The sequence below is a fragment of the Erpetoichthys calabaricus genome, chromosome 18, assembly GCF_900747795.2.
Source record: "Erpetoichthys calabaricus chromosome 18, fErpCal1.3, whole genome shotgun sequence".
NCBI lineage: Eukaryota > Metazoa > Chordata > Cladistia > Polypteriformes > Polypteridae > Erpetoichthys > Erpetoichthys calabaricus.
Genome location: NC_041411.2, coordinates 44,864,061 through 44,877,598, shown reverse-complemented (window position 1 = coordinate 44,877,598; position 13,538 = coordinate 44,864,061).

The window sequence follows — 13,538 nt, the reverse complement described above, 5'->3', positions numbered from 1 at the left end:
AAACCTGCTTGCTCTGGTAGAAGGTGTAGGAAAGTACTGTAAAATATAAGATACTGTGAAGGGGTTCTTGCTTCCACAGGATGCTCCGGCCTGTGAATTTAACTCATTTTCTTGCAGGATCGAGTGATCATATCTTAGCATGTCTTTATAAGCATCCATTTCTCTAACAGAAGAAGTTACTTTTCGGATTGCTGTAGAAGACAGATGGAGCTGCGATTGAGCAGTTCTGGCAACTGCTTCTTAGAATTTTCCCAAATGTGGCAACTCGTGAGCAGTCAACTTGTTCTGGAACAGTTACAATGCTATGTTTTTTGTAAGCTGTTTAGAAAACTCCTTAATGCTTCTGGTAAATCTGAAATAAAGTGGGACTTACCAAGAACAATGTCTTGAAGGCATTTGTGCAACACAGAGTCTCAGAACACGACAATACATCGTCACGGATGAGCTGATGTCCTGGCTGGGGTGACAGGTGTTCCCTTACCGAGGTCCTGAGGATGGACAAGGCAAATGGATGGAAGAACCTCCCGAGGAAGAGATTTTAGTGTATCTTTCAACAGGAGACTATCATGGAAGGACAATATAATGCTTGGGAGGCCATAGCAAAGGTGTCTGAATGTGAGGGATGGAAGGGTGCTGCTCCATGCATCTGCTGGGAGGCAGGAATAGTGGAGGGACAGATGGAGGCTGCTTTCCAAAGACATGTGTTCCCCCACTTTAGGTTCAGCGCCTGCCCACCCAAGACCATAAGATCACTGGACTCTCAGTAACTCGATCCTAACTAAAGCAGGTGTGCTGTACCCACCTGCTGGTTTATGTGTAATTGTACTACAAGTTATGTTTTTTTTTAATATTATTTATTTGTTTATTTGTTCATTTATGTACTTTCATGTGCTCTTATTTACTGTATTTATTTGCATATTATATATGAAATAATATACTTATTTATTATTTATATATTGCCACAGCTGTGACACAAGAATTTCACTGTACTCTCGGAATGTATGTGACAACAACAAGATCATGTCACGCATCAATGCCTGAATCTCGCCTTCATGGTTCATTAGAGGAAAACACTTGTACCACTCCTCTGGACCCTTCTACCGTCCCGTGATGCAACAATTATAATACACATTACCGATCCTTAGAACAGCAGCAGAATGATGATGACTAAAATAAAATTGTTATTGTGGACAAATAAAGTTGGTTATTTACACAAATCCAGCGTTGCAGCAAACCCCACCCACATACTCGGATTATGATACAAGACACTCCACTGATAATAAAAAAATAAGAATTATCTTATTAACGGAGTGAAAAAAGTCCCTTGAGTTTCCGTCTGTAGAAATACGGTTCTTTTTTTTTTTTTAACATTTGTTATTGTTAGGGTTAGGCCCAGCCTTACGTCAATATGGCAAAATCTCCTCACACAGGCTTGTCAGGCCCTCTCCCAAGTTCTCCATAAAAAGTTAAAATGATCCTTTAAGTTGTGTTGCCTTCCACAAATGAACCTGAGTTCACTTGACTCCTCCCATAATTTTTCACTTGACTCCTCCCATAATTTTCCCTGTAATATCCACATACTTTTCTCTTTTCTCTCCCGCTCTTCCTTGCCTTTCTTCTCCCCTCTCCTTTGCCACTGCACCTTCATTTGTTTAGATATGGCCAGCCCCTCCCCTTTTAGATTTTATTGGTCCTCTGAGTCAGGTGCTCCTTCCCAAGTAATTCATAGGTTCCTAATACCTATTCAGATATTTTTTTACTCTAATGATGAAAAGGTACAGCCCAACAGTGACACCAACCGCATACGACAATTGGTACAAACTACAACTCCAGAACATGAGGGGGTCTGTCACTGACGGTATCATCTCTTCTTTGAGAAACTCACCAATGAGAGCAACTGACTCTATAAAGCTAAGGTGCTCCCAGCAAGGGGTCGTCTTATTCCGAAGAGAGCAGACCGAAGGACGAAGCTCCTACCAAAATATTGACCGCTCTACAGAGCAATGAACCACCCTGAACCTTGATTTCATTAATTTGCTTTTGTTTATTTTTCTTCTGTGAACCCCCCTCTTTATTTTAAGAATCTAAATTATTACAAAGGGTGACCCAGTTGGTGCCCCAATGTTTCTTTACGGGACATTGTTTTCCCTCAGTTGACGACAATCCATAATCTAACCGAATGAATGTATTTAAATTTGTTCTTACTTAAATAAAGAGTTTCGTCTTTGTGTTTGAATTTAAGAATGGAATTCCAGATGAATAATGAATGACAAGCTTGTGTTTTCTTTTCTTTTTTGTTTAAGGTACATGCTGCTATATGTGAGAAGGTGGGTGTGATGAAGTTGACACCCTTTTTTATAGGAGAAACCAGTCTTTAGGAGATCTGTTGGTAGATCTCACTATCACTCTTTCCATGCAAAAGGAGAGTAGAGTTACTCAGTTACGAAGCAGCATTGAGAAGGCAACATATTTTGTGGGGAATTTTCCACTGCCTTTCACACTATTTCCTCTAGAAGTTATTCACACGGTGACAACCTGCATTTCTTTTATATCTGTTGCTGTTAACATAAATGAAAATAAATCAGACAAACAAAGGGCATGTTACCTGAGGTGCACTTAATTAATGTTAAGTCAGAAGTGCCATTCATTATAGCTGAAGAAGGAATGTTTAGAGGTGAAGAAATACTGAGAAACAAACTGTGTAAAGAAACAGAAAGAAGTGCAAAGAGCAAGAAAAAAGTGAAAATGATATTTAGGTGAAGCTGCTAATGCTTCATGGTAACACAGGAGAAGGTTTTGTTTTCATCATTTCTCCTAAATGCTGCTTGAGATGGTGAGAAGAAGTACCTGAAGTTGAATGGGTGTGAGTTTTATCAGATCAGCAGTTCCTAAGTGGCTCATCAGGTGAAGGAGATATTGAACACCTCAAAGGCACAACACGATATGGAGTGACCCTGAACAACGTCTGGGCACCAGCAAGTGAAGCTGGAAGAGAAATATGCCTGGTACAGCTGTACCCAAAACACTATCAGCCAATGCACCCAGTGCTGCTACCTCACAGCTCTGTAGCCCTACCATGATAATTGTGATGCTTGAAACTCAAAGGGGGACCCTCCCTCAGTGGATTAAATGGTAAACACCAGCATGTATGTTATGTTATTCATATCCTTCCATGCAGGATCAAAAATTACAGGGAACATTTTGTCCTCCTGAGCCTATCTGTACCAATAGCGCTCCAGCAAACTAATTTGTGAAAGGCCTACATGAACATTGGAAGTGTGTGTGTGTGTGTGTGAATGTGTCCTGCGATGGCCTGTCAACTATGCAGGGTTGATTCACTTCTTACACCTAAAGTTAAGCAGTATGAGAAAATGGGATGGAAAGATACTAACAGTTCTGTAATTGGTCAACAAAGGGAGTTTGGGCCTTTATGTCTAACTCTATTTTCACATGAAGATGATAATCCATGTACATGTCAAGACTGGAAGCAGCCATTTCTAGAAACTGCTGCGGCCATACCTGAGAACTTAAACATTTCCACCTGTTAGTAAAGCAAGGCAGATCGGGTGACACCTTAGATCGTAATGGAAACCAGCATGGAGATTGGTCTCATAACAAAAGATGACTAAGAATGGGCATTTAGAGGAAATTATGGATTTGAAAAACACACATGCTCTTAGGATCGAGTAGGGGCAATGTTAAATATGTTAAACATTGCATGTGCATATTTGATCTGCAGCCCCAGCTTGATTTGGATTATTTGCATATGTGCATTGTGTGTGTGTGTTTTCTTATAACAGTACAGTTCATCTTAGCGCAGAATTGTATTGACGTCTAGATGGCCAAATAAATTCTTCCGGTTTTACTTTGAACAATAAGAACCTTTGAAAGAGAATGCCTTACGAGGACAGTTTAACTCCAGTTTTACTAAAACAGATTTGTTATTATTTAGGTTTACTGACAGATATTACCTTGAAAATTCTTCTGTCTCCATTACCTGAAATGTCTTACCCGGAAACTTCTCTCCCCTTACCATGAATTAATTAGCATACCTTTACACTAATTATTTCCTTTATTTGAAGTAGCTACCTAATCTCGAAACGTCTCTCTCCCTTACTCAAAGTAAGTATCCTGCCATGAAACCTCTGTCTCCCTTACCTGAATTAACTACCATACCTTGAAACTAACTGTCTCCTTTACCTGAAGTAACTGTTTTACCTTAAAACGCTTATCTCCCTTAAATGAACGATCTTACCTCGAAACTTCTCTCTCCCTTACCTAAAGTAACTATCTCATCTCAAAACTTCTTGTGTCTCAATTACCTAAATAAACTACCATACCTTGAAACTCATTGTCTCCCTTACCTGTAGTACCTGTTGTGACAGATAGAGGCTTTGTCCACCTCTTGAACCCTCAGGTACCACTCTGATGACCAGGTGAAAGTATAAATATTCTTTATTTTATAAAAATACCGTGCACAAAGCACTCTCCACACCACACTCATAAACACAATACTTCTCAATAAACCAATCCTCCTCGCCCAGACACTTTGCCACCCTTCCTCCCAGCTCAGCTCAGTGTACTGGGCTTCCCAGAGTCCTTTTATACACCCTGACCCGGAGGTGTTCCCATTCAACAGTCCACAGTTCCTTTTCCCTTCCGGGTCAGGTTAAACAGTCCTTTTCTTCAACCCGGGAGCACATCGTTTCTTCCTGTCATGTGACCGTGACGTACTCCCGGGTTATAGGGCACATGCGAGCCTACGAGCCCCCCTACAGCGACGCCTGGTGGCCCCCAAGGTATCCAGCAGGGCTGTGTATAAAAACTACATAGTCCATGAGGCCCTGCTGGAACTCGGGGCATGTCCACGCTGCTGGGAGAGCTCCTCCTGGCGGCCTGGGGGTGAGGGCCGGAGAAAGAAGCCGGCAATCCACCACACTGTTTAACCTTTTACCTTGTCTCCCTTACCTGAACTAATTGTAGCGGGGCTACATAGTTAGTGTTGTCAAATGTCAGTACTAAGTGCGTCTTGTTTCCATTGTCCCGTTTGCTGTATGTGTGTATCAGTAAATGGATGATGGAAGAAGACCAAAATCCTCAAACCTGGAAAACACCTGTTCATTATTAATCAATTATAGCCGTCACAGGACTATTTTAGCAATCGGGAGGGAATAGCCGGAAAGAAGAGAGAGGAGAAGAGGAGAAGGAGACTTTTCATTTTCACGACCACGAGCCATCTGTACCTGCTGTATTCCACATTGCGCATTTTCATCCAGTTTGTTTTTCAATCCGCCAGACTTACTTCAATTCCCTCATCACGAGAGACCCCGAGGTCAGACTTCATCGTCCACCACGTGCCGAGGATTCACAGTGAGGCTGCTCCATTTTGTTCTGGGAAAATCAAACGACTCATTTATTGCTAGTTCAGTCAACCGTATTCAGGACAGTTTTTATAACCGGACTCAAGTTTACGATCATTCCGTATATCATCATTTTTTGTTATTCGTGTTGCGTGTTATATGTTACAGGGGCAAGGGAGGGTTTTGTTGTATTTATATATGGTGGTGTCTCTTTGTTGATGTGGTGGAGGGATATTTATATGTGTTTATCTATTTTTGCATTTGTCTTGTTGTTTGATTTAATACATTAATCAGTATAATTTTACATACCTGCTTTTGTGTGTTAATATTTACACCGCTGATTGTGGGGAAAAGTGTAATTTGTTAGAGGTACGGCTTGATAGTTAGATTCATAATCAGTAAATTATCCAGGCCACAGGTCTTGGAGGTGTAGCTGGGTAAGGGGTCGGCCGTTACATAATTATCTTATCTCAAAACGTCTTGTTGTAACAGCCGACCCCTTTTCCCAGACAGGACACTACACTACCAAGACTTTTTGCCTCGGCTAGCCTGAAGACTCTCAAGACGATAATAAGCCATACTCCTTACAGATTGTCCTTTTTTAACCCCCGACATAGCGAAACAACAAGGAAATAGTAGACAGAAATGTAAAATCAAATGCGGATATATTGTAAGTGATAAGTATATATATAAACGAGGACAGACGAATACTTAATAACATGTAAGTGCACACAAACCACCACTATCCCAATGACACCTGTGAATATTTATATATATTATATATATGAGTGCACAGATATTTAACAATAATTCCATTTACAAAGACCCTCCCTTGCCCCTCAACAATAAACAACCTATCACAGCTCATAAACACGAACACAAATCGATAATAAACAGCAAATGAAATGTATATGATAAGTGAGTCCCAAAGCTGTAAAAGTCCGGCGGATATTGACGACTGGCTGATATGATACCTTGCTTCCTCCCGACAATACAAAAACGACCTCACCGTATGTGTCCTCAGCAATGCTTGGTGTGAATCCAAACCCCGGGGTTTCTCTGCACAGGTTTCCGTAAATGTTGATCTGGATCTTAATGGAATGGCACAACAAACGGGATGATGGGTGTAAATGACTGTAAATAATGGCTCCTTCCTTCTCACGATCTTCGTTCTCTTTTACTATCTCTCCCTCCTCGCTCCCCTTTCCTTTATGCTCCTCTAGTTTAAATAATGACAGTCCCTGATGTAATTGGTGGAAAGCAACAGGCAATTTCCCTCTAGGGTTGCGGTCTCCCTTCATCATCCTTCCCCTTTTAATTTATGGGGACAACATTTACTTATACACACATATAGCATAGCAAACGAGACGGTGAAAACAAAATGCACTCAGCACAGACAAAAAAACAAATACTTATTATTTTGTAGCCCCGCTACATTGTGTCTCCCTAAAGTGAAATATCTTACCTCGAAACATCTCTTCCCCTTACCTGAAGTATTTTACCTTGACACTAATTGTCTCCCTTACCTGAAGTAACTATATTATCTAAAAACTTCTGTCTCCTTTATCTGAAGTAACTAGAAACTACCTTACATTGAAACTTCTGACCTCTTTAACTGAAATAACAACGTTACCTCTCCCATATCTGAAGTACAGTGATCCCTCACTATATCACGCTTCGACTTTCGCGGCTTCACTCTATCGCGATTTTTTCTCATACACGCTTACGTCACTACGCGTGCACTTTCTGAGAACTTTTATCTAAGCCCCACGATGGCTCCTAAACGTGTTGCTTTTTCTAAGCCTTCTGACAATGAAACTAAGCGCTGGAGGAAGATGCTTACCATCCAGGAGAAGGTGAAACTCTTGGATATGATCAAAGATGGCAATACCCTACAAAAGCCTCCTCACGCATATGAAAAGACAGCGCCAGCAACTGCCTATCAAGATGTTCTTCAGCCGCGCACCCAGACACCCACTGCCTACTCCTAGTACTCCTTCAGCGGAAGAAGACAACGACGCACCTGCTGAAGATACTGCACCACCTTGTCATGCTTGGGTCACAGATTTGCACAGAGACATAGGAGGTTGTAGAAAAAAAAGAACTTTTATTTAAAGGACTGCAAACAAACATTTGTCTCTTTTCAAAAGTTTAAACGTGCTCCATGACAAGTCAGAGATGACAGTTCCGCCAGGAGCAGAGAATGTCTGAGAGAGAGAGAAACAAAACAACCAATTCCAAAGCTGAGAGGCGCTGCACAATACTTTTAAGTAAGCGGAGTACTGGGTGAGAGGTTTATAGCGTGTTATAGCGCAAGTAAGAAGGGTAAGGAGCAATGTGAAGGTAGACTGTCAGCTGTTTCAGGGGTTTTCCCAGGGGTGTCTGTGTCCTCTGAGGGTGCGATCAACGCTCCAGCTTACAACCTGAAGACTCTCCTACTGAGCTTGTGCCTTCATAGGTGAGTGGTTGTGTGTAATTAAATGTACAGTACAATAATAATAATATATTTGTAACGTCTAATATGTCTTATTTTCTCTTATTTTGTCTAATATATTGGGCAATATGAGTGTAATGGTGACTAAAGGGTGTTATTTCATGTCTAGAGGGCTCTAATAATGTTAAAAAACGTATTTAGAAGGTCATAAACAGGTTTTCTATACTCTAACTGCGAAAATATTTGATTTATAAATAAAGAATCCTACTTCGCGAAAATTCATTTATCGCGGTAGAGTCTGGAACGGATTAACCGTGATAAACGAGGATTCACTGTATCTACCTTAGATCAGAACTTCTGTTTCTGCCATTAGCAGACATAAATTTAATAGATTTTTGATCTACTATGGTTACATGCCATTTGATATGGGATCAATCAAAGCAGTGTTAATGTTTGTAATGCGCCATCTGTTGGAATGACAAATGCAATGCATTTTAGTACTACAAGTGTTTGTTGGAAAGACAGAGATACTGTATAGCCACCGAATGGACACACAGATACATAGACACTTATCCTTTTATTAAGGTGGATTTATGGCACAATAAATTGCACATTTTCAGGGCTGTGGAGAAGGTACACAAAACCTTCAACTCTGACTCCTCGATTTATGGTAACACTAACTCCGATTCCTCTATTCGTAAGCAGACTATTTATTTACTAGTTGCGTGTTTATTGAAAGCACACAAGATACAAGGCATTTTATCACTGCCAAGTACACCTTTGAACACTTTTGGATGAAAACGCCATAAATGTCTTTTTAAATTTGATGTCCATTCTTTTCGGACCAGTACAACTACTGAAGTTTTCCACCTCATACATTTTCACCACCGTCATCTACAAAGCACTGGCACTCGTTGTGATTGTAAAGTATTCAAAAACTGCCAGCTTTGTAAAAATTCTTTTTGCCATTGTGAATTTGTGCATGGGGTATAAGCTGCCATAAATACAGTATGTAATATTTAGAAATTTGCAAAAAAAACCTACAAATCAGTCTTTAATGTAAATGTCAAGATTGGAAGCAGCCATTTTTTTTGAGCTGCTGTGGCCATACCTGAGGATTAAAATGTTATCATGAAAAGAACAAATAGTTGAATCAAATTAGTACATGTGAAACTGGAAATCTGAATTTTCATTTAATCGTTCCGACTTCAGTAACCCAGTAATTGTTTTCCGAGTCACATTTCTGCAAACTGCAATATGTGTCCACCTCCCTTACTGCCTCTCAATTGCAGTATCAGATGCAGCTCAATTTACAGGTTGAGGACTCCAAAGCCTCAAAAACACAAATTCTGGAAAGCGTTAAGTGTTGGGGGAGCTCAAGACTGAACGCATTAGCCGCAAATCCAGCACGGTTTCTTATATTTTTTCACCTTCCCAATCCTAGCTCATCTTCTTTGAGGCAGAGACAAACTTGGTGGCACCTTGTGGCCAGAGCAAGTAGATAATTCTGTGTTTTCTGGAGATAATTAATAAAACAAAATAGGAGGGGAAGGGGAAAAAAAAAAAATAAATAAATAAAAGCACCCAGTTGCTAGATTAGTGGTTTCTTTTGGATGACACGTTGCAATATCCAACTAAATGTGGCGCAGTCATGTTTCTCATTATTCAACTGCATTGATCGGAAAAGAACGAAGAATTCCCTCGGCGGACAAAAAAATGAGTTTAAAGGATTACATTTCAGTCAAGGCACATCCTTTCTTTAAGACAATTAGATTTGCTTATTGAGGAGGCACAAGGTTACATTTCCATTTCCAGAGAGCTGTATGACAACAATTCAATAACTAAGGCGGGAATTATATTTTTAACGAGGACGTAAACAACCAACTCAATCTTGTCTAATCAAGCAAGCGCTTTACCTGCCGTCTCACTTGTAATTATATTCCGCGTGTCACTGGGCCTGGCGGCCACACACACACACACATATGTTCAACAAAGTAAATCTGAACCTCTTAAAATAGAATGGAATGAATGAAAGTATGGCAGCTAATTAGCAGCTTACATTTATTAGGCTGAATGAGGCTGACTAACATACACCGGAGCGATAACACTGTAATATTCCTCTATTACACAAAGGCCTGATTGCTAGACGGTGTAATGCAGGCCTAATTGAAAGTATAATCAATTCAGTTTCAGGGGACTTTGGAGGCGCAGAGAGGAGGCAGGCCAAGTCTTCACATGTGATGCACATATTAATTTAGACATGAGGTCCGCAAGAGATCAGACCGGGAGCTAGTGTGACATAAGTAACAACCTCCGAATGTGAGAATCCACAAAATCGGTCAGACAGTTATAGATGATTCTGAAAACGAATAGATCACCGGGTTACTTAAATAATGTGGCAAAATGTGACTCCTTGAACCTGGAACCGTCATTAGTCATGAATGAAGATGAGCCAGCCAATGAGGACACAACACAATGACATTTATTAATATAGCACATTTTCATACACACAAAGTAGCTCAAAGAGCTTTACAAGATGAAATAAAAAGGAAGTAAATATAAAACATAAATAAGATTAGGCAATAATATTATACAGGATAAGGAGGACAGAAAAAACAAAAAGTTAGTCTGGAGAAAACAAAAAACAAAATCTGCAGGGGTTCCAAGGCCAAAGGACCACCCAGTGCACATTCTTCCTAACACAGATGGTCTAAATCAGTCCTCATGGTTTGCAGGCTTCACATGAAAGAATTTGATGATGATGATGATGATGATGATGGTCATGTGGACATCTGGGACACCCACCGTTCATCCATAAATACAGGGGGTAGCATGGCACCTTGAACACCACCACAGAAGAACTGGCAAAATCAGCAGGGAATAGTAGAGATTAGTATAGGATTGCAGGAACAGGCAAGGGTGAGGTGCAAACAGATCATATAGAGCTTTTAATACGAACCAATACATGGATTCAAAACCCAAAATATTACAGTGAAGAGCTCTTCAAGAATAAATAAGTCAATATGTTAAAAAAAAATAGTGTTAAAGTGGAGGTTTAAAAGCCCAATAAATAAACCAACCCTAATGTTCTTCTAAAATCACCACAAGCTTTAGTGCCTCCATCTAAAACCGATGTCTGCTCTGCTCGACCTTTACAGGCTCCTCAGCATGTGAAAACATCAGCCAACAGGGACAGTCATCCTTGCCACCTTCTCTCAGCATCTGTGGGGACCCCATGAGCTGTGCTTCTATTTCCCCCTGCCGAGTGGGAGCCCACTCAAAGTGGTTGGACACTCCTACTCCTACAGTGCTCAGCAGGAGTAACACTGATTGTACGCTCATCTTGGGGTCACTTTAGGACGGACGGCCATCTCCCCAAAATGCCACTATCTCCACCATAATCCTCATTCCTTCTTTTCTTCACTTGAATCTCCTGTCTTCATCATAATTTTGTTCCCTCAGGCTCCCCTCTATTCTCAGCGTCCCTGTGTCCAGTAATGTTATTTTGCCGGCGACTCAGACACTGTGCTTTGCTTCAATTCAATACAGCCAGAGTTGGAGCAGGGCGTTGTTGTTTCATAAAAATGTCACTTGGATGGTAGACATCAACACCTGTGAAGATACAGTTGGTGAGATGAGAGGGAAATTATGTGTGGTGTGGCGTGTAAGAACATGAGAGGACTGCATTTCGTTCATCCCTGCAGCAATGTGAAAGAGCGTGAGAGTACAGCCGGCTTACAAACTCAACTCCCTTATTTTCACGCTACCGTAAGCCATAGAATTGATTGATTACGGTAATGTGAATGAAGCTTGTTTTCTACCTCCAAAAAACCTTTAAAACCCCAACAAAAACTTTCGTTAATAGTCACGATTCACAATTGCTAACTTGCCTGTGTAAGAATTTTAGTGTTCGTTTCACGAAGCGATGAGCAGATTGAAACCTGTCTGTTTCATGTAACATGGAAACAGAGAGCAAAAGGAGAAGGGTGCAGGAAGTTCAAGAGCTGTTAGAGCAATTATTAACAATCTGGTAGTGAGATCCTGCCCCAAGTGGAGGAGTTCAAGTATCTCGGGGTCTTGTTCACGAGTGAGGGAAGAATGGAGCGTGAGATGGACAGGTGGATCGGTGCGGCATCCGCAGTAATGTGGGCGCTGCATCGGTCTGTCGTGGTGAAAAAGGAGCTGAGCCGCAAGGCGAAGCTCTCAATTTACCAGTCGATCTATGTTCCTACCCTCACCTATGGTCATGAGCTATGGGTAGTGACCTAAAGAACGAGATCGCGAATACAAGCGGCTGAAATGAGTTTCCTCTGCAGGGTGTCTGGGCTTTCCCTTAAAGATAGGGTGAGAAGCTCAGTTATCCGGGAGGGGCTCAGAGTAGAGCCGCTGCTCCTCCGCATCGAGAGCAGTCAGATGAGGTGGCTCGGGCATCTGATCAGGATGCCTCCTGGACGCCTCCCTGGTGAGGTGTTCTGGGCACGTCTAACCGGGAGGAGGCCCTGGGGGAGACCCAGGACACGTTGGAGGGACTATGTCTCTCGACTGGCCTGGGAACGCCTTGGGATTCTCCCAGAAGAGCTAGAAGAAGTGGCTGGGGAGAGGGAAGTCTGGGCATCTCTGCTTAAGCTGCTGCCCCCGCGACCCGACCTCGGATAAGCGGGAGACAATGGATGGATGGATGGATGATTTATGCTACACATTAAAAGTAATTCGAAACTTTTGTTTTCAGTTACTGAGCAGCTGAGAAATACAACCACCTGAATGAATAATCAGAAAGTATCCAGTTGGGCGCTCAGGTGAGCGGACTGTGTTTGCTTGGTAAGGCTCACACGTTCTGATATTCTGTACATTTCAGCCCCTGGTTCCTCCCCTGGCTGGGGTTCTTCTTTTTCATTTTTGGTTCATTTGTTTGTATTATTTATATTCATGCTTATTTGCATATTTTCAAATAAAATATGTTACGTGCCTTGTGTTTTGTGGGTGATCCCACCAAGAGTCAGGACCACCTGCCCGTCACAGCCAGGCGCTACCTTCAGCCCTATAAAAGTGAAGGTTTCCCATAGTTCCTAACGGTTCATTCGAATGCACTAGGGAGTTGGTGAGTGTTCACGGTCTCTTTATTTTGCTTATTGTGATCGCTGGATTTTTGACCTTTTGCTCTGAACACTGAAAGAATGAGATTGCAGGTACAAGTGGCCAAAATAAGCTTTATCCACAGGGTGGTCGGTGCTCTCCCATAGAGATAGGGTGAGGAGCACAGAGGTTTGGAAGAGGCACAGAGTAGAGCTGCTGACTCTCTGCATCGAGATGAACCAATTGAGGTGGTTAGGGAATCTGATACGGACACCACCCTGTGGAGTTTAGAGGAGACCTCATGGAAGATCCAGTGCTCAATGGGAGGATTATACTGTATCTCCTAAATGGCCTGGGATCCCACAGCATGAGATGGCAAGTGTGGCCGGGGAAAAGGGAAGTATGGGCCTCACTGCTAAGACCGTTGCCCCCATGACTTGGTTTTCAGATATGTGGTGGAAAAAGAATGAATGAATGAATGCTTGGAATTCGTATTGGGACTATGTTGACCATGGATTGCCTTTTTGTGCTCCACAAAGTCTTCATGTTATTTCACAGCATGTTCGTTAAGAATAAATCTACATGGCTCTCTGTGTTACTAGCCAGGGTTTTTTTGATGGGATTTCCCTCTCTAGTGAGCATTTTTCAGGACTTAGGTGATTTGGAATGCT